Source organism: Helianthus annuus, chromosome 9 (assembly GCF_002127325.2).
Source record: "Helianthus annuus cultivar XRQ/B chromosome 9, HanXRQr2.0-SUNRISE, whole genome shotgun sequence".
Classification (NCBI taxonomy): domain Eukaryota; kingdom Viridiplantae; phylum Streptophyta; class Magnoliopsida; order Asterales; family Asteraceae; genus Helianthus; species Helianthus annuus.
The window spans coordinates 164,092,991-164,119,436 of record NC_035441.2 but is presented as its reverse complement, the minus strand read 5'-3'; the positions used below and the strand labels follow the sequence as shown (position 1 = coordinate 164,119,436).

At 38.4% G+C, this 26,446-nt stretch overlaps 3 long non-coding RNA genes across 3 annotated transcripts; all 3 read right to left on the bottom strand.

Moving 5' to 3' along the window:
• Nucleotides 1-666: 666 nt before the first annotated feature.
• LOC110879327 lies at nucleotides 667-4,118 on the bottom strand. Its single transcript, XR_002558609.2, has 3 exons — nucleotides 3,933-4,118; nucleotides 1,723-2,451; nucleotides 667-891 (listed from the first exon to the last, which is right to left on the bottom strand). It is a non-coding gene; the product is annotated as an uncharacterized LOC110879327 (long non-coding RNA).
• Nucleotides 4,119-6,690: 2,572 nt separating this feature from the next.
• On the bottom strand, nucleotides 6,691-10,145 carry LOC110879328. The gene is made up of 4 exons (XR_002558611.2): nucleotides 9,952-10,145; nucleotides 8,385-8,470; nucleotides 7,747-7,839; nucleotides 6,691-6,915 (listed from the first exon to the last, which is right to left on the bottom strand). It is a non-coding gene; the product is annotated as an uncharacterized LOC110879328 (long non-coding RNA).
• An 8,479-nt stretch (nucleotides 10,146-18,624) lies between these two features.
• On the bottom strand, nucleotides 18,625-23,596 carry LOC110879329. Its single transcript, XR_002558612.2, has 5 exons — nucleotides 23,285-23,596; nucleotides 23,071-23,159; nucleotides 22,926-22,978; nucleotides 22,695-22,766; nucleotides 18,625-19,162 (listed from the first exon to the last, which is right to left on the bottom strand). It is a non-coding gene; the product is annotated as an uncharacterized LOC110879329 (long non-coding RNA).
• Between the last annotated feature and the right edge of the window lie 2,850 nt (nucleotides 23,597-26,446).

Below are 26,446 nucleotides of genomic sequence, written 5' to 3'. Positions count from 1 at the left end.
GGCCAGAGTAAGCGATTAACACATGACATACATGACCTTTTTATAGTTTTCACATCACGCCCTATGTAAGTAACGCCTCTATTTGTTTCTCTTGGAAACAATATCCCGAATACATTTTCTATTCGGGTTTTTTTTTAATCTACATATGCAACTTTCAATTTCTACGTATTTGTTGCATATTACTATTTGTGCGATTATTTAAAATGTGCACCTGGTAATGTTTGCCCCGACGGGCGTTCCTTGCCATTAACCTTGTTCGCGGTCGTTACGCGATTTAGTCCTCGGTGAGCATGCTCCTCTTGTCATACTTCAGACCGTTCCATCATCATATCCACAATTTGTTTGACTCTCGTCGTCTTCAAACGCGAGTTTCCTTCAATTAAAACATTCACAAAAGTTAGTAACGTCAACTTCAATAATCGCCCGTATTATAATACAAGGCTTTTTCTACTATACGCGTCAACGCGCGTATTTTCGTCAACTATATCAATCATTTTAATTGGGGTAACGTGTACCACACGATAGCCCAATGTGACGTTTACAAGACTTTAGCATACTAAACTATTAACATATACGTACCTACCGGATTTGCGATCAAGCCTTGAACCGAACACTTTATTCTTTTCACCTTGAGCTCTGATTACCAACTTGTAACACCCGTTCTTATAAATCAAGGTTTAACGTATATTTAGCGAAATAATCATGTAATTAATAATTACATATACATCAGAAATACGGGTTGTTAAAAACTTTTACAATTTAAGTGATATACATAATGTGATTTAATTCGCCGTTTAGAATAACGACAAAACAACGTTGCGGAAGCTTTGTTTAACGTGTGTTCGGTTCTTGTTCGATGCTTGATCTTCATCCGGGACTCTCGACATTCACCTGTGATCAAAACCAACTTAAAGGTTAGTTTTGATAATTAAATAACTAATACAACGAGGAAATTAGGAAAAATCCAACATTTATATCTTGATCCCAACACAATAACTCATTTCTGGCCTCCACCGTAACTTACGGTGACACCGTAAGTTACGGTGGCCCGTATGTTAACATTTCCCTACCGTACATCAGTAGGCTAGCACCGTAACCAATTCAGCTCCACCGTAACTTACGGTGGCACCGTAAGTTACGACGGCACCTGCATCCAACCTTTCCATTTTTGCCACTATTTGACACAAAACTTTCGTATCTTTCAATCCGATTGTCCGTTTTACGCGATTCTTTCTCCTACGCACTCGTAATTTAATTCTCCATCGAATGGAGTTAAAATCTAACATCTCACTTCACAAAATTTTAGACTTCAAGCTCTCGGCTTGAAGTCCAATTACGACACTTTTGACCCGTTCACGGTTTCCTCTAACAAACTCGTTTGTGGCCTTTGTTTCTTTTGTAAACATTTTATTATGGTTATCTCCTATTGTACAAGGTTCAATTTATGGGTTACTACACATTTTTAACCCGTTTTGCTATTACTTCTATTTTGACCCGTTAAGGGTATTTATGCACTAAGATCCCATATCATCCCTTTTATACTTATCCTAAGAATTTAATCTATCAAATCACTTATTTCCAACAACCTTTAAAGGTCGTTTGCCCGATTTACCCATCAAGGGCATTTTAGTCGACTTTAGCCCCTCATTTACGACGAAGGGCATTTGCTACTAATTTGACAATAAAAAATATGTGTTTAACCACAATCTTATTTATACATACCTGGCTCGAGTCAACCTAATGACCCGTTTCGACTCCTTGCTTTCATTATCGATATTCTTATAGCGACGCAATTACCCAAATTACTATTCGCCCCTGAAAACACATGACTTGACAACCACATTAGTTGATATTGTCAAATGGCGTTGTTCCCACCATTTGACCCGTTCGACCTATATAACCCAACATTTTCATATGTAACAAAACATGGGTTTTTAATTACCAATCACATATCCGACCCATTTCGGATTTTCTCACTAGATCCCTTTCTTTCTAAAGTCAATTTCTTATATATGTATATATATATATTTTATTTTTTTTTTTAAAACTCATTCGGCTCACGCTATGGGTGTCCTTTGAAACTGATTTTACTTTAGTCGATACTTGACTAAATTTCCATTTTTACCCATTTTCCATTACTAGTTACGCTATAAGGTAACTTTAAGAAAAACTCACTAATTCTTAACCAATTCGTGACTAATTTACCATTTTGCCTTTTTCACCATTAATCATGGTTTAAAACATTTTTGTTGGTTCTGACTCATTTCGTTTTGGGTCGGAACCCATGATTCAAACCAAATCCTTTATTGTATTCATCGTTATGAAATAAACACATATACTACAAGTGGGTGTAAGTTTTACTTACAGTTTGCGTCCGTTCGAGCTTTCCTTACGCACTTGACCCGTTTGATCCATTCCTTGCCAGCTCCCACTTAGCTTGACGGGATCAAACTTAACACAATACCCACAAGATTTGTTAGATTTGTCATTATATAAAATGACCACAACATCTCATGGATTCACACATACTCATTTATCAAGACAATAGTTTAAACTGTCCTTGTGTTTGTACCTGTGCACTAACTTAGAACATGTTTGGCATACAAGTACATATTACTTGCATAAATCATTTGTATGTATTTTAGATGCCTTTAATACACCCATTTTCATAAAATTTGTTTGAAGCAATTACATGGTACACACAACACCATTCAAGTATGGAATAAAAGCTACTACGACATACCTCTTACCAAGTCTTACAATCAAATTATATTTCCACAATAGACACATTGCCTCAAGCTAATTTATTAGAATGCCATCATTATCACATTTCTCACAATTCATCCTTTTCTTGCATACAATTTTCTTAGATTAAGTTTATCAATACAATGTGCAGCAACTTTACAATGTAGCTACTGAATCGACTCTTTTGACCACTTTACGGTTTTATTTAGCCTTTCGTGATCAAAGATGAAATGTAGAATACTAAAATATCTTTCCAGCGCAAAAAGAATCAGATCAATCCGAGCTTCCTAGAATTTATTATGATTTTCGCAAAATCAGCTCAGAAGTCAAAATGCTTCCAATCAGCTTGCTGTCAAAACAGTTCAGCCGACTTCGGACACTGTTTTGACCCGTTTAACATCAGAATTTAACAAACATATTCAGACATAAAACGTAGTATGTTTTAATAGCTTTCTGAGCATATAAGGCTCGTTGTCTAACTCCTAATAACGAATGAGATACGGCCTTTACAAGATGACTATCTAAGGCTGTCAAAAGTGACGAATTTCAAACTATTTTACACAAACTTGAATCAATTCAAGTTTCATGTAGGCATTTTATCAAACACTTAATGTGCAACCATTTAACACATGATTCTTTAACATGTCAAGATGGTCCTTAACCCTTTAAAACTTGTAGTTTTCACTCGGATTTTCACCAATTCTAAGCACCCTAGTAATTGCTATCATCAATTGACATCAACTAATATAGATTCAAGCATTCAACACAACTTTGTGATGTAAGCCATGTATAACATCAAATTTTCGGATTTCATAATACCCATAAAGTCAAAACCCCAAGTCTTTCACTACCAAGGGTTATTTAGGTGAAATTGAAGTAGTTACTCACTATTTATTCGTATAACATCATCAATTTCATAAATCTTTTGCAAATCATCATCAATTATGATGATTCTAAGCACATGCATATCATCATTTTTACTATTTAGTCAAAAACCCACTTAGCTCATACTTGATTAATTGACTATCACTAGTTTATGGCACAATTTTACAAGTTTGCATCTAGGGTTTGTTCCTAGACATATACTCACACCAATTTCTCTAAAACATTAAATTTCATACACGAATTTCATTCATGCATGATTATCAAAATTCCAAAATATCACCATATCATAATTTTCGACATACCTTACAACCCCCTTGTCTTGGTGATCGCGAATTTAGTAAAAGCCCCAAATTCCTAGCTTGTTTTCCCTCTGATTTTGATCAAATAGTGAGTTTAGGGTTCAAAAGAAGGAACCCCTTTCTTGCTATGTGTAAACATCGACCAGAACACACACCTTGTGTGTGTTTTGAGTCAAATTTTCTTTTTATTAATTTCATTTTCAGTTTTGTCCATTATAGCCCCTTTATTTTCCAAAGTTTATAAAAGAAAGGTTAATTAGTCAAGTTCCTTTATTGTCTGCAACATATAATTAACTAGGTTAACTATTCCTAGTTACTAAATGGGTTCGGGAAGTTATAACCCATTTTACTTTAAGTCCCGTTAACTCGGGACTTCTATATACTTTGTTTTTCCCAAAGTATTTATTCTCTCTTTTTTTTAACATCCAGTTTATTTAATTAAATCCTAATATTTACCGGGTTAACTTTTACCACTAAAAGTATTCTACCCGCTCTTCGACGTTAACGCGGTTTATCTACTAAACCCGTTTTTGGGGTGTTACAAGTCTACCACCTTAAAGAGGTTTTGTCCCCGAAACCGCTCTTAGTCCCTTATCTTTATTTATTACCAATTACCCGTAGGTTCCTTGACTTAACCTCGTAGGCTATTTTCCTTAGGCTTTCACCTCTTTGAGGCGAGGCCCTTATGATCCTTTTGCTTCAATTTATGACCCGTGGGTCAATTTGGCCCCCGTAGACCCTTGCTCTAATTAATATCCCGTAGGTTATGATGATCCCGTAGATCATCTTTTATTCTAGTCTTTATTCAATTGTCTATTTATATATATATATATATATATATATATATATATATATAGCTTTAAAGCATCCTTTGTTATGTTTGGAATCATTAAATTTTACTTTTGAACTTTAGTTGACCTTGACCGTAGTCTAAGGTTTCATTTGTTTACTTTCGGACTATCCTTCCGGCTTTACGACTTCTAGCGTCATTTACATGTCGGTTTATCTTACGCTTACCATTACACGGTTCATACTTATACTCCTTTACAACCCATTACTCGGGTCCTTCTATCTTATTGTTTTTAGCTTTCCGGTGTCACCGGTTTGCGTTTTCCTATTATATTAAGCGTTATTCCTTAATTGACTCGTTTGACTCATTTTGGGTGAATTTTCATCACTTAAGAATGTCAAACTTCATTCTTTATTTGACCCGTCCAACTTTGAAATGGTTGAACGTAATTACCAAAATTTATGTTTGCGAAAATTCTCGTCATCTTTTAGTCATGACTCATTTTCCGAGTCTTTTGACTTTCTATTTCGCGTTCCTGTTTCTCAGTCTACGCATGCGTTTAAACCCTTACCCACCAACCGGGTGTTTTATCGAAGTCGTTATTATTGCAACCCTTACGGTATGCATTATGACTTCGTTTCGCGTTTATATTCCGACTTTGTCCTTAAGTTGACGTTTTACAAAAACGACTCATTAAGGGACATATCTGCATTTTCCGGGTTCGAGTGTAAGTACACCCCCTCCCAATACTTGTCTAAATCATTTTTCATGTTTGCGTTTTCCGGGTTTGAGTGTAAGTACACTCCCTCCCAATTCTTGTCTAAATCGTTTTACATGCTTGCGTTTTCCGGGTTCGAGTGTAAGTACACTCCCTCCCAATTCTTGTCTAAATCATTTTACATGCTTGCGTTTTCCGGGTTCGAGTGTAAGTACACTCCCTCCCAATTCTTGTCTAAATCATTTTACATGCTTGCGTTTTCTGGGTTCGAGTGTAAGTACACTCCCTCCCAATACTTGTCTAAATCATTTTACATGCTTGCGTTTTCTGGGTTCGAGTGTAAGTACACTCCCTCCCAATACTTGTCTAAATCATTTTATATGTTTCTTTGTCCCTTCAATCGGGCTCATTATCCTAATGTAATACGCTTCCGTCACTCGGTTGTGCGTTTACATTATTATCAAATATTTTGCTTATCTGATTCATTTGGGTACTTTTTAATTAGTCCCATTCACCCCGCCCTTACTACATCGGATGTAAACGTGTCCGCCATAAGAAGTTCATGGTACCATATGCCACTACTTACTTGGCCAGAGTAAGCGATTAACACATGACATACATGACCTTTTTATAGTTTTCACATCACGTCCTATGTAAGTAACGCCTCTATTTGTTTATCTTGGAAACAATATCCCGAATACATTTTCTATTCGGGTTTTTTTTAATCTACATATGCAACTTTCAATTTCTACGTATTTGTTGCATATTACTATTTGTGCGATTATTTAAAATGTGCACCTGGTAATGTTTGCCCCGACGGGCGTTCCTTGCCATTAACCTTGTTCGCGGTCGTTACGCGATTTAGTCCTCGGTGAGCATGCTCCTCTTGTCATACTTCAGACCGTTCCATCATCATATCCACAATTTGTTTGACTCTCGTCGTCTTCAAACGCGAGTGTCCTTCAATTAAAACATTCACAAAAGTTAGTAACGTCAACTTCAATAATCGCCCGTATTATAATACAAGGCTTTTTCTACTATACGCGTCAACGCGCGTATTTTCGTCAACTATATCAATCATTTTAATTGGGGTAACGTGTACCACACGATAGCCCTATGTGATGTTTACAAGACTTTAGCATACTAAACTATTAACATATACGTACCTACCGGATTTGCGATCAAGCCTTGAACAGAACACTTTATTCTTTTCACCTTGAGCTCTGATTACCAACTTGTAACACCCGTTCTTATAAATCAAGGTTTAACGTATATTTAGCGAAATAATCATGTAATTAATAATTACATATACATCAGAAATACGGGTTGTTAAAAACTTTTACAATTTAAGTGATATACATAATGTGATTTAATTCGCCGTTTAGAATAACGACAAAACAACGTTGCGGAAGCTTTGTTTAACGTGTATTCGGTTCTTGTTCGATGCTTGATCTTCATCCGGGACTCTCGACATTCACCTGTGATCAAAACCAGCTTAAAGGTTAGTTTTGATAATTAAATAACTAATACAACGAGGAAATTAGGAAAAATCCAACATTTATATCTTGATCCCAACACAATAACTCATTTCTAGCCTCCACCGTAACTTACGGTGACACCGTAAGTTACGGTGGCCCCTATGTTAACATTTCCCTACCGTACATCAGTAGGCTAGCACCGTAACCAATTCAGCTCCATCGTAACTTACGGTGGCACCGTAAGTTACGGTGGCACCTGCATCCAACCTTTCCATTTTTGCCACTATTTGACACAAAACTTTCGTATCTTTCAATCCGCTTGTCCGTTTTACGCGATTCTTTCTCCTACGCACTCGTAATTTAATTCTCCATCGAATGGAGTTAAAATCTAACATCTCACTTCACAAAATTTTAGACTTCAAGCTCTCGGCTTGAAGTCCAATTACGACACTTTTGACCCGTTCACGGTTTCCTCTAACAAACTCGTTTGTGGCCTTTGTTTCTTTTGTAAACATTTTATTATGGTTATCTCCTATTGTACAAGGTTCAATTTACGGGTTACTACACATTTTTAACCCGTTTTGCTATTACTTCTATTTTGACCCGTTAAGGGTATTTATGCACTAAGATCCCATATCATCCCTTTTATACTTATCCTAAGAATTTAATCTATCAAATCACTTATTTCCAACAACCTTTAAAGGTCGTTTGCCCGATTTACCCATCAAGGGCATTTTAGTCGACTTTAGCCCCTCATTTACGACGAAGGGCATTTGCTACTAATTTGACTAAAAAAAATATATGTTTAACCACAATCTTATTTATACGTACCTGGCTCGAGTCAACCTAATGACCCGTTTCGACTCCTTGCTTTCATTATCGATATTCTTATAGCGACGCAATTACCCAAATTACTATTCGCCCCTAAAAACACATGACTTGACAACCACATTAGTTGATATTGTCAAATGGCGTTGTTCCCACCATTTGACCCGTTCGACCTATATAACCCAACATTTTCATATGTAACAAAACATGGGTTTTTAATTACCAATCACATATCCGACCCATTTTGGATTTTCTCACTAGATCCCTTTCTTTCTAAAGTCGATTTCTTATATATGTATATATATATTTTATTTTTTTTAAAACTCATTCGGCTCACGCTATGGGTGTCCTTTGAAACTGATTTTACTTTAGTCGATACTTGACTAAATTTCCATTTTTACCCATTTTCCATTACTAGTTACGCTATAAGGTAACTTTAAGAAAAACTCACTAATTCTTAACCAATTCGTGACTAATTTACCATTTTGCCTTTTTCACCATTAATCATGGTTTAAAACATTTTTGTTGGTTCTGACTCATTTCGTTTTGGGTCGGAACCCATGATTCAAACCAAATCCTTTATTGTATTCATCGTTATGAAATAAACACATATACTACAAGTGGGTGTAAGTTTTACTTACAGTTTGCGTCCGTTCGAGCTTTCCTTATGCACTTGACCCGTTTGATCCATTCCTTGCCAGCTCCCTCTTAGCTTGACGGGATCAAACTTAACACAATACCCACAAGATTTGTTAGATTTGTCATTATATAAAATGACCACAACATCTCATGGATTCACACATACTCATTTATCAAGACAATAGTTTAAACTGTCCTTGTGTTTGTACCTGTGCACTAACTTAGAACATGTTTGGCATACAAGTACATATTACTTGCATAAATCATTTGTATGTATTTTAGATGCCTTTAATACACCCCTTTTCATAAAATTTGTTTGAAGCAATTACATGGTACACACAACACCATTCAAGTATGGAATAAAAGCTACTACGACATACCTCTTACCAAGTCTTACAATCAAATTATATTTCCACAATAGACACATTGCCTCAAGCTAATTTATTAGAATGCCATCATTATCACATTTCTCACAATTCATCCTTTTCTTGCATACAATTTTCTTAGAATAAGTTTATCAATACAATGTGCAGCAACTTTACAATGTAGCTACTGAATCGACTCTTTTGACCACTTTACGGTTTTATTTAGCCTTTCGTGATCAAAGATGAAATGTAGAATACTAAAATATCTTTCCAGCGCAAAAAGAATCAGATCAATCCGAGCTTCCTAGAATTTATTATGATTTTCGCAAAATCAGCTCAGAAGTCAAAATGCTTCCAATCAGCTTGCTGTCAAAACAGTTCAGCCGACTTCGGACACTGTTTTGACCCGTTTAACATCAGAATTTAACAAACATATTCAGACATAAAACGTAGTATGTTTTAATAGCTTTCTGAGCATATAAGGCTCGTTGTCTAACTCCTAATAACGAATGAGATACGGCCTTTACAAGATGACTATCTAAGGCTGTCAAAAGTGACGAATTTCAAACTATTTTACACAAACTTGAATCAATTCAAGTTTCATGTAGGCATTTTATCAAACACTTAATGTGCAACCATTTAACACATGATTCTTTAACATGTCAAGATGGTCCTTAACCCTTTAAAACTTGTAGTTTTCACTCGGATTTTCACCAATTCTAAGCACCCTAGTAATTGCTATCATCAATTTACATCAACTAATATAGATTCAAGCATTCAACACAACTTTGTGATGTAAGCCATGTATAACATCAAATTTTCGGATTTCATAATACCCATAAAGTCAAAACCCCAAGTCTTTCACTACCAAGGGTTATTTAGGTGAAATTGAAGTAGTTACTCACTATTTATTCGTATAACATCATCAATTTCATAAATCTTTTGCAAATCATCATCAATTATGATGATTCTAAGCACATGCATATCATCATTTTTACTATTTAGTCAAAAACCCACTTAGCTCATACTTGATTAATTGACTATCACTAGTTTATGGCACAATTTTACAAGTTTGCATCTAGGGTTTGTTCCTAGACATATACTCACACCAATTTCTCTAAAACATTAAATTTCATACACGAATTTCATTCATGCATGATTATCAAAATTCCAAAATATCACCATATCATAATTTTCGACATACCTTACAACCCCCTTGTCTTGGTGATCGCGAATTTAGTAAAAGCCCCAAATTCCTAGCTTGTTTTCCCTCTGATTTTGATCAAATAGTGAGTTTAGGGTTCAAAAGAAGGAACCCCTTTCTTGCTATGTGTAAACATCGACCAGAACACACACCTTGTGTGTGTTTTGAGTCAAATTTTCTTTTTATTAATTTCATTTTCAGTTTTGTCCATTATAGCCCCTTTATTTTCCAAAGTTTATAAAAGAAAGGTTAATTAGTCAAGTTCCTTTATTGTCTACAACATATAATTAACTAGGTTAACTATTCCTAGTTACTAAATGGGTTCGGGAAGTTATAACCCATTTTACTTTAAGTCCCGTTAACTCGGGACTTCTATATACTTTGTTTTTCCCAAAGTATTTATCCTCTCTCTTTTTTTTTTAACATCCAGTTTCTTTAATTAAATCCTAATATTTACCGGGTTAACTTTTACCACTAAAAGTATTCTACCCGCTCTTCGACGTTAACGCGGTTTATCTACTAAACCCGTTTTTGGGGTGTTACACTTGCGTACATCCGATCTTAAGAAAAACGAACCTTCTCCTTCGGGTAAGCTCACTACAGGGGTCGCAGCTAACGTTTCTAGGCCGAGCCCTTCGCCGATTGATGGTGGGGACAGTGCCTCTTCTTCCCCTTTGTGGTATGATACTGAAGCTGTGTTCTTATCCCGGGAACTAGGTTCGGGTGGTTTTGAAGATATGGATTCGGCTCATGCGTTGGAGAAGTACGTGCCGGAGTGGTCGTTGGCAAACAAAGACAGGATTGTAGATGCTCTTACGGCCAAGATGTCTCTATTTCATTTGGGAACTCCTGCTGAACATTCCTATTACCGTAAGATGAGTGGACCGGAGCTTGGGAATGCCTTGATGCTGAACCAAGCTCAATCGAACTCTTTGGTGGTAGAGACGTATAAGCGTTGGGTCGAGTCGGAGTCGTCGTGCCATAAGCTTAAACGTGAGATCGCCCATTTGAAGGGTGAGGGTGACGCTCGATCGAAGGCGAAGCAAGAACTGGTTTCCCTCCGATCCCAGGTTGATCGATTGAAGAGGCAAGTCTCGGAGGCAAAAGAGGTCAACAAATCTTCTCAGGCTTCGGCTGCGGCTGCCCACGAGGCTCGAGACAAGGCTCTCCAGGACTTGGAAGCTTTTAAGGAAAAATTTGCCGTTCTGGAGAAAAAACAAGTTAGCTCGGAGGAGAGGCACGCAGCGGAATTAAAGGAGATGCAGAAGTCGTAAGACCAACTCTTGGCCGACTACCATCGTATGATAACTGGTACGTCTTTTAGATTACTCTTTGTGTGTATACTTTTCTCTATCTTACTGACTTTTACTTTTTCTCAGCAAAAGGTGAACTCGAGAGGGCTCGTGACAGGGCCGTCGAGTCTCATAATTCGTTGATTGACGAAGCAAAAGGTATGCTATTCCGTTGGGATACTGAGATGGTTGAGCTTTACGCCCAAACGTCGGAGCTAATGCTAATGAAACAATGGTTCCTTACGGAGGGGGTTGCCTGGGTCGTCAAGCTAGTTCAGCAAAGCCCTGAGCTGGAGAAGGTTGTTGCTGATTTAGTCAACAGTGTTAATGCGGTAGGAGCGAACGAAGGAATAAAGCAGGGTTTCAAGGCTGCTCATGACTCGGTTCGTTCTACGGAAGAGGTTCCGGGCTATGATGCGGGGGCTCAAGACGCATTGAACGCTGCGGTGAAGGCCTTCGATGAACTTCAAATCTCTGTGCTTGACAAGGTGGCAGATTTAATGGATAAACCGTTATCAGTCATTCAACAAAGGAGCAAACTTCCTATTGTTGGAGAGGACGATGATGTAGTTTAGATTTGACGTTTTTCTTTGTAGTCGTGCAAACTTCTTACTATTTGACAATATTGTTTGTTTGAAACATTTTGGCAACACATTATGCATGATTTTGTGATTTTTGTTAAAATCAGTTATTTAACCTTAGCTACTTAGTACTTAGCTTGCGTCCAAACTTTTACTGTTCACTAGAGATTTGTTTCTCAATTTGGCGGTCGCACCGAACGGGGTGTGTTTCGCCTGCTTAATAGATTTTTTATATTTTTAGAACTATTTAAGCCTTCTCGATCGGCGCGAGGCATGGGTTGAGGCCCGTTTGTGCACATATAGGGAGTCGTTCGAACTTATGCATATGCTATTTTTATATTTAAAAGTACGGATCGCTTTATTCGTTACTTTGCTAGCTATCGGTCCGGGGAAAAAACATCCCGGTTACACAGAAAATGGAAAATTATCGGGGCATTACCCTCCCGAATTACATATGGAAATCGGAAATAAAAGAAAACACAAGATAACGATCCTCTTTTAGCCGTAGCAGGCTATTCATATGAAGCACTTTTTTAAGTGTACCCCGTTCCATGTCCGGGGTACAGGAGTTCCATCAATCTTCTCCAACACATACGAGCCCTTATCGCTAGCTTCTTTGACCCGGTACGGTCCCTCCCATTTTGGGGTTAGCTTGCCGGGAGCTTCGACGCGGCTCGCATCGTTGTTTCGGAGCACGTAATCACTTGAATTTGTAGAGTTTAGCCCGGGCGTTATAGTATTTCTCAATCTTCTTCTTGTATCGAGCTTCCTTGATTGCCGCGATGTTCCGGCGTTCTTCTAACAAATCAAGGTTGGACCGGAGTTCATGTTCATTTTTCTCCCAATTCTTGCACCTCTGATTTGGGAGTCCGATCTCAGCAGGAATCACTGCTTCGGTACCGTAAGTAAGACTAAACGGTGTTTCTCCGTTGCTAATCTTGTGCAATGTTCGGTGCGCCCATAAAACGTTTGGCAACTCGTCCGCCCAGCCTTTTCCCTCGTAACCAAGCCTCCTCTTTATCCCATCGACGATTCGTCGATTTATCTGTTCGACCTGCCCGTTACCCTGAGGGTGAGCTACCGAGGAGAAGACTTGATTAATTTTCAGATTTTCGCACCAGCGTTTGAATGGATTCTCTGCAAACTGCTTTGTATTGTCACTTATGATGTAGAGTGGAAAACCAAATCGGCATACTATTTGTTCCCAGAAAAAGCGTGTCACATTGTAGCCGGAGATGACTGTAAATGGTCGAGCTTCCACCCACTTGGTGAAATAATCCACCGCGACTAACAGATATTGAGCGCTTCCGCTTGATCTTGGAAAAGGCCCGACGATATCAACGCCCAACTTTTGGAAGGGCCATGCAGCGGTTACTGGTATCATTTCGTTCTTGGCTCGAAGGCTGATTGGTGCGTGCCTTTGGCACTCGTCACACTGTTGTAGCTCTTTTACGGCGCTTTCATGCATCCCGGGCCAGTAGTACCCTGCGTTTTTGACTTTCGTCACAATCATCTTAGGTCCGGCATGGATGCCACAAATGCCATAGTGTATTTCCCTGATGATATAACTGGCTTGCTCCAGATCCAGACACTTTAGCAGCGGTCCAAGAAAAGTCTTTCGGTATAAGCCTCCTTCTTGCATCTGGTATTGAAGAGAGTTGACTTGGATCTTTCTTACTTCCGCTTTATCGGTCGGCAAAACGTCATGCACCAAATAGTTAATTATTGGCGTCATCCATGTTTGTGACGGTGCTTCGACCTGCATAACTTGCGGAGCTGCGATTGAAGGCGCAGTTAAAACTTCCACTCTTACCTCCTTGGCTAGGTGACTGAACGATACCGATGCCAACTTGCTCAAAGCATCAGCCTTCTTGTTCTTGCTACGGGGAATATGTTCGACCTTACATGCTTCAAATGATGCCATAGCTTGCTTTACCTGTTCGAGATATTCGACCATGTTTGCTTCCCTCGCCTCATATTCTCCGTTTACCTGATTTGCTACGAGCAACGAATCTACATGGGCTATGACATTTTTTGCTCCGACTCTCAGCGCTAGGCGTAGGCCAGCTAAGAGGGCCTTGTACTCAGCTTCGTTATTTGAACTCTTGAATTCTAGCCGGTGCATACGTCATATCCGTTCCATCTGGATCGGTGAGAATGAGGCCCGCCCCTGCTCCTTCGGCACTAGAAGCTCCGTCGGTATACAAGGACCACGGCTTTTCTGGAGCTTTTTCAACCTCTTCCGTTCCTTTATCTTCCGGTATTTCGACTAAGAAATCCGCTATTACTTGTCCTTTCAACGGTCCTTTAGTTCGGAAGGTGATGTTGAATGCGCCCAATTCAATCGCCCATTTTGCCATTCGACCCGAAACCTCAGGTCGTCGGAGAACGTGTTGGATTCTCTGGTCTGTTCGTACCTCAATTGGATGGGCCTGAAAGTATCGGCGAAGTCTTCTTGAAGCATGGACTAGAGCCAGGGCTAATTTTTCCAGGTTTGAGTACCTTGTTTCGTAATCTTTTAACGTTCGGCTTACGTAATAAATGGGGATTTGTTTCCCAGTACGGTGAGCGACTAACACTGCACTGATAGCTCCGAACGATGCGGCTAAGTATACCGTTAATACCTCATCTTCTTCCGGTACGGTGAGAGTTGGCATGGTGCCCAAACAAGTTTTAAGCTCTTCGAAAGCTCGTACGGCCTCTTCCGTCCATTTAAACTCCGATCTAAAGCTTTTTCTGAGAACATCCATGAACGGGAGCGACCGATCTGCTGCTTTTGACAAGAACCGATGGAGAGCAGCCAATCGTCCGTTTAAGGACTGAATTTCTTTAACCGACGTCGGAGGCTTCATTGTAAGAACAGCATCAATCTTATCGGGGTTGGCTCGCAAGCCTTTTGACCCGACCATGACTCCCAGAAACTTACCTTCTTCTACCCCGAATGTACATTTTTTTAGATTTAGCTTCATGTTGATGCTTCGGAGTCGGGTAAACGTTTCGAGTATGTCTTTTAGCATGGCGACCTCATCGTGACTTTTGATCACGATATCATCAACGTATACCTCTACGTTTCGCTTGATCTGATCTTTAAAAGCTTTGTTCATCAGACGTTGGTACGTAGCGTCGGCGTTTTTCAAACCGAACGGCATCTTAGTAAAGCAATACACTCCTTCATTGGTGACAAAGGCCGTCTTATCCTCATCTTCGACCGCCATTTGTATTTGATGATATCCCTTGTAAGCATCCAAAAAACACTTTAACCTGAACGTAGTGACGGAGTCAATCTTCTCATCAATCTCTAGTAGAGGAAAACAATCTTTCGGGCACACATTGTTTAAATCGGTGAAATCGATGCACATTCTCCATGAATTATCTTTCTTCCGTACCATAACGGGGTTTGATACCCACGTTTGATACCGAACCTCTCGAATGATTCATGCGTCTAGGAGGCTTTTAACATCTTTTGCAATGGCTTTGGCTCGATCCGGCGCCATGTGCCTTTTCCTCTGCGCTATTGGTTTGATTGATTCTTTTACGTTCAGGTGATGTTGTGCCATAGATCTGGGGACTCCCTGCATATCGGAGTGCTTCCACGCGAAGACGTCTATCGAGTTGCTTAACAATTCCCACAGGAGTTGCTTTGTTCGTTTTGGAAGCTGTGCGCCAATAGCTACTTGCTGTTCGGGAAAATCCGGGTTAATTGCCCAAAGTTCGGTACGTACTTCAGACTTTTTGGAGCTTGTTTCTGCTGCATGCCTTACTTCGGCGACAAATGAATTTGACTCTGACAGTATGGTGGCAACGCCCGCTTCGGTGGGAAATTTAATGGCACCGTGTATTGTAGAACTGATTGCTCCGAGAGCTCGCAATCCGGGTCGCCCAAGTATTATGTTGTGTGAAGAATGAGTTCGAACAACCAAGAAAGTTTGCGGTACTGTTCTACTCTTGTTACCGTCTTTGAATGTGGTCGGGAGAGTAATCTGTCCTATCGGACGGACTACCTCTCCTGAGAAACTTATCAAAGGGGTAGATACTTCGATCAACTTCCTTTTTGTTTGGGGATTCAGCTGCTGGAAACATTGGATATACATGATCTCAAAGGCGCTTCCTCCGTCCACATAAATTCGTCGGACCAGGTGTCCGGCGACAACAGCTGAAATTGTAATCGGTCCGTCCCGAGCATCATCGAGATCGACCGGAGGGAAGTACGTTGGTTGGTGCATTCATGCCGCCATATGCTGGTTCGACCGCTTTACCCCTCTTGGTTCGGCTGACCGGATCATATTGATTCCGGGCTCGGTGTTCGAATTATCAACTGTTGTTGCTGGCTTCTTCCCATCTTTTACTTCTTTTACAAGGTGTGAGAGTTTACCGGATCGAACGGCCTTTTCGATTTCTTGCTTTAGAGCCCAACATTCATCAGTTGTATGGCCCTTGTCTCGGTGATATTCACAATATTTCTTGGAGTGCTTATCCGAGGTGGGTCGTTGCTTCGACGGCGTAGGGAAACGAGTAGTCTCCGTGCTGAGAATTTCGCTCGGCGACTTTGTTAACTCGGAAAACTGTTGAATCGCACGTTTCCTGTCCGGAAACTGCTTCGATCGGACTTTTGATACGGGCCACGGCTTCTGTTCCAGTTATTGTTCCTATCTTTTGGTGGTGATGCGTTTCGTCTCCACGATGTGGTTCGTGCTTTGGAATTCCTGGCAGTTGTTTCACTCGGCTGGCCGCAAGCACTCTTCCCTCGAACAAAAGCTCGAGCTCTTTCCATGAGTATCTCCATGGTTTTTGGGAGATCTTCATGAAGTTTTTCCACCAACTGATTGTTCCGCACCCCGTGACAAAATCCCGAGACTCGGAGCTGATCAACTGCTCCGCTTATCTGCATGCTTTCTCGGTTGAAACGGTCTATAAAATCTTCTACGGATTCTCCGTCGCAGCGCTTTATGTGATGTACCTCAGTAATGTCTTTTTTGCAACGACGCTGCTGACAAAATTTTTGCAAGAATATACGTCGGAAATCCTCAAAGTGGTCGATCGACCCCTCTGGCAACCCATCAAACCACACCCTAGCCGATCCGGTGAGAGTTTGGGCGAACATTAGGCACCAAGCCGGCATAGGCCACTGCTCGACCTTAGCCGCTCCGGCAAACGCAAACATATGGTCATCCGGATCGGACGTACCATCGTAAAACTTTAACGTGGGAGGCATCTTCAGCTTAGCTGGGAGTGGAGCATTGACGATCCGTAACGTAAACTTCGATTGAGAAGTCATAGACGTGGGATGGTACGGCATGAGCAGCTCTTGGTCTTGGGGGTTTAAACCCACAGATCCCTGAAGAAACAGGTCGTTTAGACCGTTATTCATCGGAGCACTTGTTACCGAGGAAAATTGTGTAACGTGTGGTATAGGAGTAGAGATCATAGAACTTACCAGAGATCCGGAAACGAAGGGTCCGACGGAGACAGGGTTTCCCCCTGGATAGGCATTGGTAAACAAGTTTGCTCGGAGACTTTGCAGCATCTCATCTCGTTGTTGCTGCTGCTGCAACTGACGCAACAGATCGGCGTTCCTCAAAAGAAAAGCGTTGTCGAAACTAGGTAATGGCGTGACAACTGGGGCAGTAACAGACAGCGTGGTGACAGAACTTCCGCCTACAGGATTTGCAGCTGGAGGAACCGACGCAGAGCCTATCGAAGCTGCTGAGGCGACAACTGCTGCTGAAGCAATTGTGGAGTTAGCGTTTCCTTCCCATATATCATTGTAAGATGGGAAAGTACTGGTGGAGACTGCTGTCGTTAATTCTGCCATGACTTCGAAAAAACGAGAACAAGGAAACGAATTATGTGAATCGGAGGGGATGGCGCCACTGAAGACTCAAAAACCAGTTGGTACGACCTGGTCAGAGTAGAGCTTCAGATGACCCGGCAAGAAACCTGCAAGATCACAAGAGACAAAAGCACACCGTTAGCCTCGTCACAGGGAGGGGGCCTTTCTGTGACCAAGCTTGGGCGTGAGAATAAGTATTTGTGAGGAGGAAATAGGTCAGGGAGAGAGAGAGGAGAGTTTAGAGAGAGAAAGTAGCGATTACCGGTTTTCGGAGGTTTGAGTAGGGTATTTATAGTCTTTGGGTGAGCTGATGTGGCAAGTTAGTTAGAGTCGGACCAGTCGCTATCATGGCGGTTATGGAGGTGGGACCCAGTTAGTTATGTCGCACCAGCGTATCTGTCTGATCCGTCTTATGGTGCAGGGTCCGATCCGTTGTACCAAGCGATCTGTACGATGATTCGGTCCGGTCAGGGACGTATCCTCATCAATAAACAAGTAAAGGATTATGATCAAATACAAAGGATTCTAATTGTAAGAAGTGTAAGAAGGATTTATAGAGTGACAAGTGTCCAAGAACCTAAAAAAACCCACTACACAAAAAAACCCCACTACTATAAAAAAAAAAAAAAAAAAAAAAAAAAAAAAAAAAAAAACCTTAAACATCCACCACCACCAAAAACCTAAACCCCCCCCCCCCAATCACCCAACCCCCCACCCCCCCCCCCAAAAAAAAAATTTTTTTTTTTTTGCCGAGTGGGTGGGGGTGGGGGTTTAGGTTTTTGGGTGGGGGTGGGTGTTTAGGTTTTTTGTGGTGATGTAGTGGGTTTAGTTTTAGCTTATTGGACACTTGTCACTCTATAAATCCTTCTTACACTTCTTACAATTAGAAGCCTTTGTAGAATAACTTGACCTAACAAGTAAAATATTAAGAACAATCTTCATGCTTTTTACTAGTATGTATAAGCTTCCATAGTACACTGACCGTAATAAGAAAATTTTCCAAGTTCTACTAGCATCTAGTTTAATTATATGTTTTCACATTTCATGATTTGTTTGTGTGTTTTCATATCTGTTTGGGGTAGCGCGCCATGCCACGATGGCGTCTCAACACCGGCCTGTTTCCGCTAAAGGAGGACGCTATAGCCCGCTTCACGATCTGCTTGGGGAGCGCCAAAACTTGAAAAGTGGTGAGTTTGATGGTGATGACCGTTGCCAACGGTCATAATTTAAAAAAAAAAAATCTTTATATATTTAAACATAAATAATTCAGCCAAATCTCATTCAACCCAATCACAAGTCACAAAACATTCTAAACCTTCAACACTTTCAATTCTCTCTATTTTTTTTGTAAGAATGTCTCCAGACTCGTCATCCGACTCATCTCGTGAAAACGCGGGAGTGCTCAACAACTTGATTATCCAAGCCACTATGTAAGGTCACCTAACCTCTAATAATCGGGTTCGAATAAAAAAACCTCGATATGATGTGTGGAATCCATCATACGAACACTGTAAACAATAGAATGAGTAAAAGACTGAGAATTCACCAACAAACATGCACTTGTATCAAAACACCTTGAAAATACACAGTTTACAATATAAAAATGCTCAAAAGTCTATCAAGTCTACTTACACCCACATATTTATAGACTAGAAATCATTTCCGGACACCCACACCTTAGACCAATGGGTATGGGCTTCGTGAAACCCTCCCCCCCCCCCCCATTAGGAACGTCCCACACCGCCCTCTAGGGGCCCGGCGCGGCAAAGGCGTCGGATTTCAGACGGTGGAGACGGGGCAAAGTGGTGGGCCCCCATCTGACTTCTCTCTCCTCCTTTATATATATATATATATATATATATATATATATATATATATATATATATATATATATATATATATATATATATATATATATTAATATATTATTAATGGTGGGGTAGTCTTGGCTAGTCCTCAAACCCTTGGGTAGTCTCCAAAGAGACTATCCTCCTCCCGTGATTATGTGGCGGGTAGCCTCTAAAGAGACTATCCTCCCCATACCCACCGGTCTTATCCGGAAATGTTCCTACTAATAATACGGACTAACATATGATCATGGAATAACATATTCTCTGACTAAACATAGCACACACACATGCTAACATTTCCGGACATACATCCCCCTTATGTTTACAAAGGTGTCTGGAAATACTAAATTTCCTGACCAACCAAATATATATACATAATATTTCTAAGTGTTGAATGTTCGATGCGTTCATCACCGGCTTGTGCACTTACACGCTAAGGAGGCGGTTCAATTTTTAAGAGACGAAGTTAAATCGTCCGAGCCACGTATAAGACAAAGACCCCTTGAACGATATTGGTTGGATGCCTATCAACATTGTTAGATGATTATTTTGCTCAAAGCCCTTTGTATGACGATACACACTTCCTACGTTGCTTTTGTATGAGTCGCCGACTTTTTTTGAGAATTTCGGGTGATTTAGAACGCGAGTATGCATTTCGTTTAGTTATCGAGCTCGAGCTTGAGCCTGAAATACAAAGCTCGTAGCCTAAACAAGCCCAAACAAAATTTTAGTTTTTTTTGTATATAATATAATAATAATGATGATAAATTTGACGAGCCGCTCGTTTAAGCGATATTGAAGCGAGCTCGAGCCGAGCTTTTAGCTTGTTTATTCTCAAAATAGCTTGAGCCGAGCTCGAGCTTCATAGAACATGACGAGTCGAGCACGAGCCTAGTCGGGCTCGGGCCGACTCATTTACACCCCTACTTTATTGTAACATTTAATTATTACGATTCACTCAGTCATTTACCTCCAATTGACAAGAGAATTGATTTTTTTTTTTTACTTTCACAAGTACTACTTGAATGACTTTGACGTTTATTTTGAGAATGTTGTTAGGAAATATGATCTACACACCAAGAAACGTAGGATATTTCAAATCAAGTAATTTTATGATCCGTATGTTACCTCTCCAACTTTAATGATTTTGGTACTTTAGTTAATTTATTTTTTCCTAATTGAATGATAGTACAAAAAAGTCAAGTAAGTAGGTCTAGTCATTGTCCCATGATAAGCTAAGCAAACTAACATGCATTAGGTTTATGTCAATTCAAATCCCGGTTGTTAGATCTAATTATCTTAAATAGCTTTTATATTTCTAAATGATAATTAAGAGATGGAATATTGGATTTTAATAATCCCAACTGTTCGTCATTGGCCGCCAACAGTTTCAACTTTAAAAATAACCACTGACAGTCCCAAATATTGACATATTGGCCACAATGGACGCTGATTAACAGAACCCTAACGTCGTTAGTCTCTGATCGCCGAAAATCCGTTTTTGTCCAGAAAAAGGTTTCTAAAGGTCCGATCTAAGGTTACAAAGTGGTTTGGGATGAAAATGTTGAGTTTTCCGTCGAAAAAGGAGTTTTCCGGCGACGTTAATAACTGGGGCTTTTACTAGAAAAAGGTTCGCAAAGGTCCATAATAAAGTTACAAAGAGGTTCGGGACAAAAATGTTGAGTTTTCTGGCCAAAAACGTTTTTCCGGTGACCGGAGACTAACGGCGTTAGGGTTGTGTTAGTCAGGGTCTATTGGAGGCCAATATGTTAAAAGTTAGGACTGCCAATGGTTATTTTTAAAATTGGGACTGTTGGCGGCCAACGACGAATAGTTGGGATTATTAAAATCCAATATTCCTTAAGAAATTATGTGGTGGTTGTAGGCTTGTAGCTAAAAATATCTCGTACTCTAGCAGGGATGTTTCTAACAATAAGGCTAGTGGTGTGGACCCAAATGACCACAATCACCTTCTACATCAGCGTCATGTCACCCTACTCTCATCCACCACCTTATTGGGTGTGGACAATGACCCCCACTATCATCCAGTATCATCCCCGACCAATCAAATTTCCCCAATTAATTTAAAGACTGTCATGGTTGCCATTGATTAAACCATGTGAACCACCATGGCTTGCATATGAGGTGTAGCGGTGGTTTCATGGTCCTACGTGACAATTATAACCCCAAACCACCATCACTATACCCCATAGACTAGCGATAATGAATTGGCTTCAATAATAAACTATATCTTTTTATTTTTCTGAATGATAATTTAAAACTATATGGTGGTAAAACTTACGCTTGCATTATTTAACCGAGGTTATTTAGGGGGTGTTTGGCCTAGCTTTTTTATCTAAGTTTATAGCTTTTTTATCTAAGCTTATTTTTATAAAATAAGCACATGTTTGGTTTAGCTTTTTAAGCTTATGCTTATTAGCTTATATAAGTTAATTCCAAAAAGCTTATGGGAACATGGTTTTTTAGCTTATTTGAAGAAGATGGTTTTTTACTCATTACACACAATGATATTATACCCCTTCCCATAATACAAAATAACTTAACAAACAACTAAAGATTAATTATTAATTATCAACTTGTAGAATATAAGTTAATCCAAACACTTAAAAATAGCTTATCAAATGATAGAAAATAAGCTATAAGCTAATTTAAAATATAAGCATAAGCCAAAAAAATAAAAGCTAGGCCAAACACCCCCTTAGAGGGGTTTCTTTTTTTAATTTTTTGAAGGACACCAGGTTTTTTTTACTTACTATATGTAGTTTATAATTAGGATCAGACTAAACTATACAAATCTTTTGTAACTTAGTCTATAACATGGATCATGTTTATATTGAGGTTTGGTAACACTTTGGATGAGTTATATATAATATATTAATTAACATCATGAAAACTACAATGCACTTTTTTACTTTTATGTTTTTACCACAAGTATTTTGTTACTTATATTATTTACCCCTCAATTAAGGAATTTACAAGTTATTTATGCAAAGAAATTTACAACACATTTATATGCATGAAATCAATATTTTGGATGGCTTACCTATACTTGTCAATATAATTGAATAGGATGAAATACTCTAAATTTACACATTTATGTTTTTACCACAAGTATTTAGTTATATTATGTGTTTAAACCGACAAAAAAATGAAGAGAACGAATACATACCTCTTATAAAACCCCAAAACCTCTTTCGAAACTAAATTTTGTTTTCAAAACTGATAGTAACATCAACATTTCCTACATATATAACCATATTAAATATTTAAACCATCCATATGAATTTCATATTCTGAAAGGAAAAGATTTATAACATTTGCCACACATAAAAATATAATAAACTTAACATTCGCCACACATAAAAACCTGATAAACTTTATATTGAAAAGAGTTGAAAACCTGATCACTTTGGATAATTCCATAAACTTTTTCCAGCCCCAGTAATGCTCTTTCTTCCAAAAGCGATGTAAAAAAAGTCAATGCAAAATATTTTAAGAGCAGGATAAAAAAAGGTAAAACATGCAGCTTTGTTTATCGAGCATACCGGGAAGAAGCATGTCGTGCTCTGCAACACAAAGAAATAACGACAAAAAGTTGCAGACATCACATCCCTGTGGGTAGATCAAGATGTACCTAGAGGGATACAAACAAGCTTAAATGTCGCATGAATTGAAAATCTAATAATATACCATCAACGTGCGTTCTGACAACACAAATGACGAATATGAAAACAGATTTAAAAAACTAATATAACATACCATATGTAGCCACCAACCGCAAAATCATTGCTACGAAGTTCTCTCTTATTAATCTGTGAGAATTTGTCGATTTTCCATGTATACGTTCGGTATAGGTCAGACGGTCTCTTTTCTCCGCATTGATAAAAAACCAGAATGGAAAAGAGCAATTATATAAAAGTTTTGTAACGCTAAATGAATATAATCTGCAAAAGCAAAACGTGCACCAGTGAATATACATAATTCGTCCGACTTCATTAAGAGCTCTATGTGTTTCTATTGCATATGCATTGCTCTCCAAACATTATATTTAACTATTTTATGTTACCTATAATGAACATGACCATAAGAGCATCCACAATAATACATTTTTGGGTGTTGTTTTTACTCATTTTTCCACATCATCCATTTTTTCTTATTGTGGACCTTGTTTTTGTACCTCATTTTTTAGATACGTTTGTCTGCAAAAACGACTAAAAACAATAAAATGGTGGGACCCATGTACTTTTAATATATATAATATAGAGAGAGAGAATAAGTGTGTAAATGTGTGGTTAAAAATTAAAAAAGGTGATGATGATGTGGTAATGTTTTTAAGTGTTTTTGTGTTTTTTCTTATTGGGTGGGTTTTGATATTTTTGAAGGGTGAGTGTTTTTCTGATGTGTCAGCTGACTGAACATGTTTTTAGGTGTTTTTAATGGGCCTTATTGTGGATGCTCTAAGGATTTCAATGTTCAGCTCGGCAACGAATGACGTAAATATATCTTTCAGACATAGTATAAGACAGTATATGGGCGAGTAAAAGCACGTCTAAAGTTGACTTTTCTCAATGAAGCATACATAACGTGACTCTTAAAAGTTAAACTCGCGAACACACTAACGATAAATTACTTCCGAAAAGATTCTTAACTTTCTAAAGCTGTGTAAACTCTACCTTATCTCTAAATTTAAGGTAAACCGTAAACAACAAAACTAAAAAAAATGCATACCAAAATCTCGATCGTCATCAGTATCCCAATATGGCGGTGAAGTCGACGTAATCCCATTCTCCACCTGCTCAGACGATCGCCATTCCGCCAACGCTTCCCCAGACCGCTGCTACCCCGTTCGACAATCCCTCAAATGATCTGCTAACCCCGGACTCTTCACTCGAACACCCCACCATTTTCCCACTTCACAACTCCCTAAACACTCCTCCAGTTGCACCTACAAAAGTAAAACACACACACACAACAACAACAACCATCAAATTCAGCAATCAAAAACATCAATCTCCATATACCAATTCAAATCACCCAATGATTAAAAAGATTAAAATCTAAACACTAAGCGACAACTGATTCAGGATTAAATCTAAACAACAATGAATCAAATCAAAGAATAACTGAAGATGTCAAACCTTAACTTAGTGGGATCGTTGCCATACCATTATTTGAAAGAGACCCTGTTTCAAAATAACATCATAAAACAAAATTGTCAATCGAAACCCTAATGCTATCAGATTCCAATAACCAATCTGAAAAAAAAAACCACCTGATTTGAAACTCTAAAAACACTCTGTTCCCGAGTCTTATTTAACATGGAATGGGAAAGAAAAGAGATAAAAATATGAAAAAACCATCTTCTCGAGACTTTTTAAGGATAGAAGGGAGAGGAAATGAGGGAAAATGGAAGAAAATTTGTTAATATATTTATCCTCCCAAATCGGAGAGATTAGGAGAGAAAGTCTTATTAATTACTAAATTACTCTAATATCTAATTAAAATGTTTTATGTTTAAAGGGTATAATGGTAAAATTGTCCTTTCTTTTCTTTTACTCCTAACTAACTCAGGAACACGTAAAATACTTGATTTCTTCTCTTTTTGTTTACTTTTCAATTAAACTCGGGAACACAAAAATTATCACATCCTATGCAGTTAATGCGGAAAAATATCGGTTATCGGTCAAGTACCGATATTTGAGATATCGTTTATCGCGGTGAGATATCGGTGAGATGTCAGTAATTTATAATATCATGCATATATATATATATATATATATATATATAAAGGGTTAGGATCATAAGTGAACAACCCTCTTGGTTGTGAACTTAATGAACTCATCTTGGCCCTTGATTTGTTTTTATGATTATAAGGATAGGATGGTAATTAGCCATTTAAACTTAATTTTTTATTTAATTATAATCTAAATTGCTATTAATTATCAAGATTAGTTTCCATATTTTAGGTAACTTCTCCTATAATCTTGCGATCGTAATTTTGAATTCATGATTCACCAAAAAAAATGGATAGTCCCCTTTTTCGAAAATTAGATTGAAATTCAAAACTTTTTTTCCCTAGATCCAATATTTTTTTCCAAATACAAGAGCATCTACCATCTTCAATGCACTGTTAGATCGTCATCGTTGATCATCATTGATATCTATCATGAAAAATGAGCAAAACATTTTTAATCAAATCAACAAATCAAATGGAATGTGTGATAACTACGAGCATTCTGACCCAATCAACAATCGGAATGCAATGTTGGATCATAATCAGCCTTTGTATCAAACAAGTGTAGAGTAACAAGGTAATTCCTAGTGTCCAGTTTGTGTGTTGTTTTTCTTTTTTTTTTTTTTTTTTTTTTTTTTGCTTTTACAAAATATCTTTTTTGAGTGGTTAAATCCAACTTTCTATCTATATGTTCGCTTATATATTATGATTTTATCAAATAACATTCAGCAAATGTAGTGTTGTTAACTTTGTTTTTTTTATTACATCCAGTCACAAAAGTTATGATTGATTTCATATTATACACATATGTATATTGCATATTAGTTATCTTTAGTGCTATTTTTTGCATTATGTGTGTATACACATGTGTATATTATTGTTTTGAATGTTTCGGTTTAATTTTAGAAACAAATTATCCATATTGTACATATATGTATATCACTGTTTTGAATGTTTCGGTTTAATTTTAGAAACAAATTATCCATATTGTACATATATGTATATCAGTGTTGTATGTACATATATTATTATGTATTGTATTTATGTACACAATTAGTGTCTTATACTTCAATAAGCATTTTGCCAAACTGATGATTTACTTGATTTTGTACAGATTGCAGATCCGTGGCTAATAACGTATATGAATCATCAAATGGTAGGTATTGGACCCCCACTTTTCCAGCTGA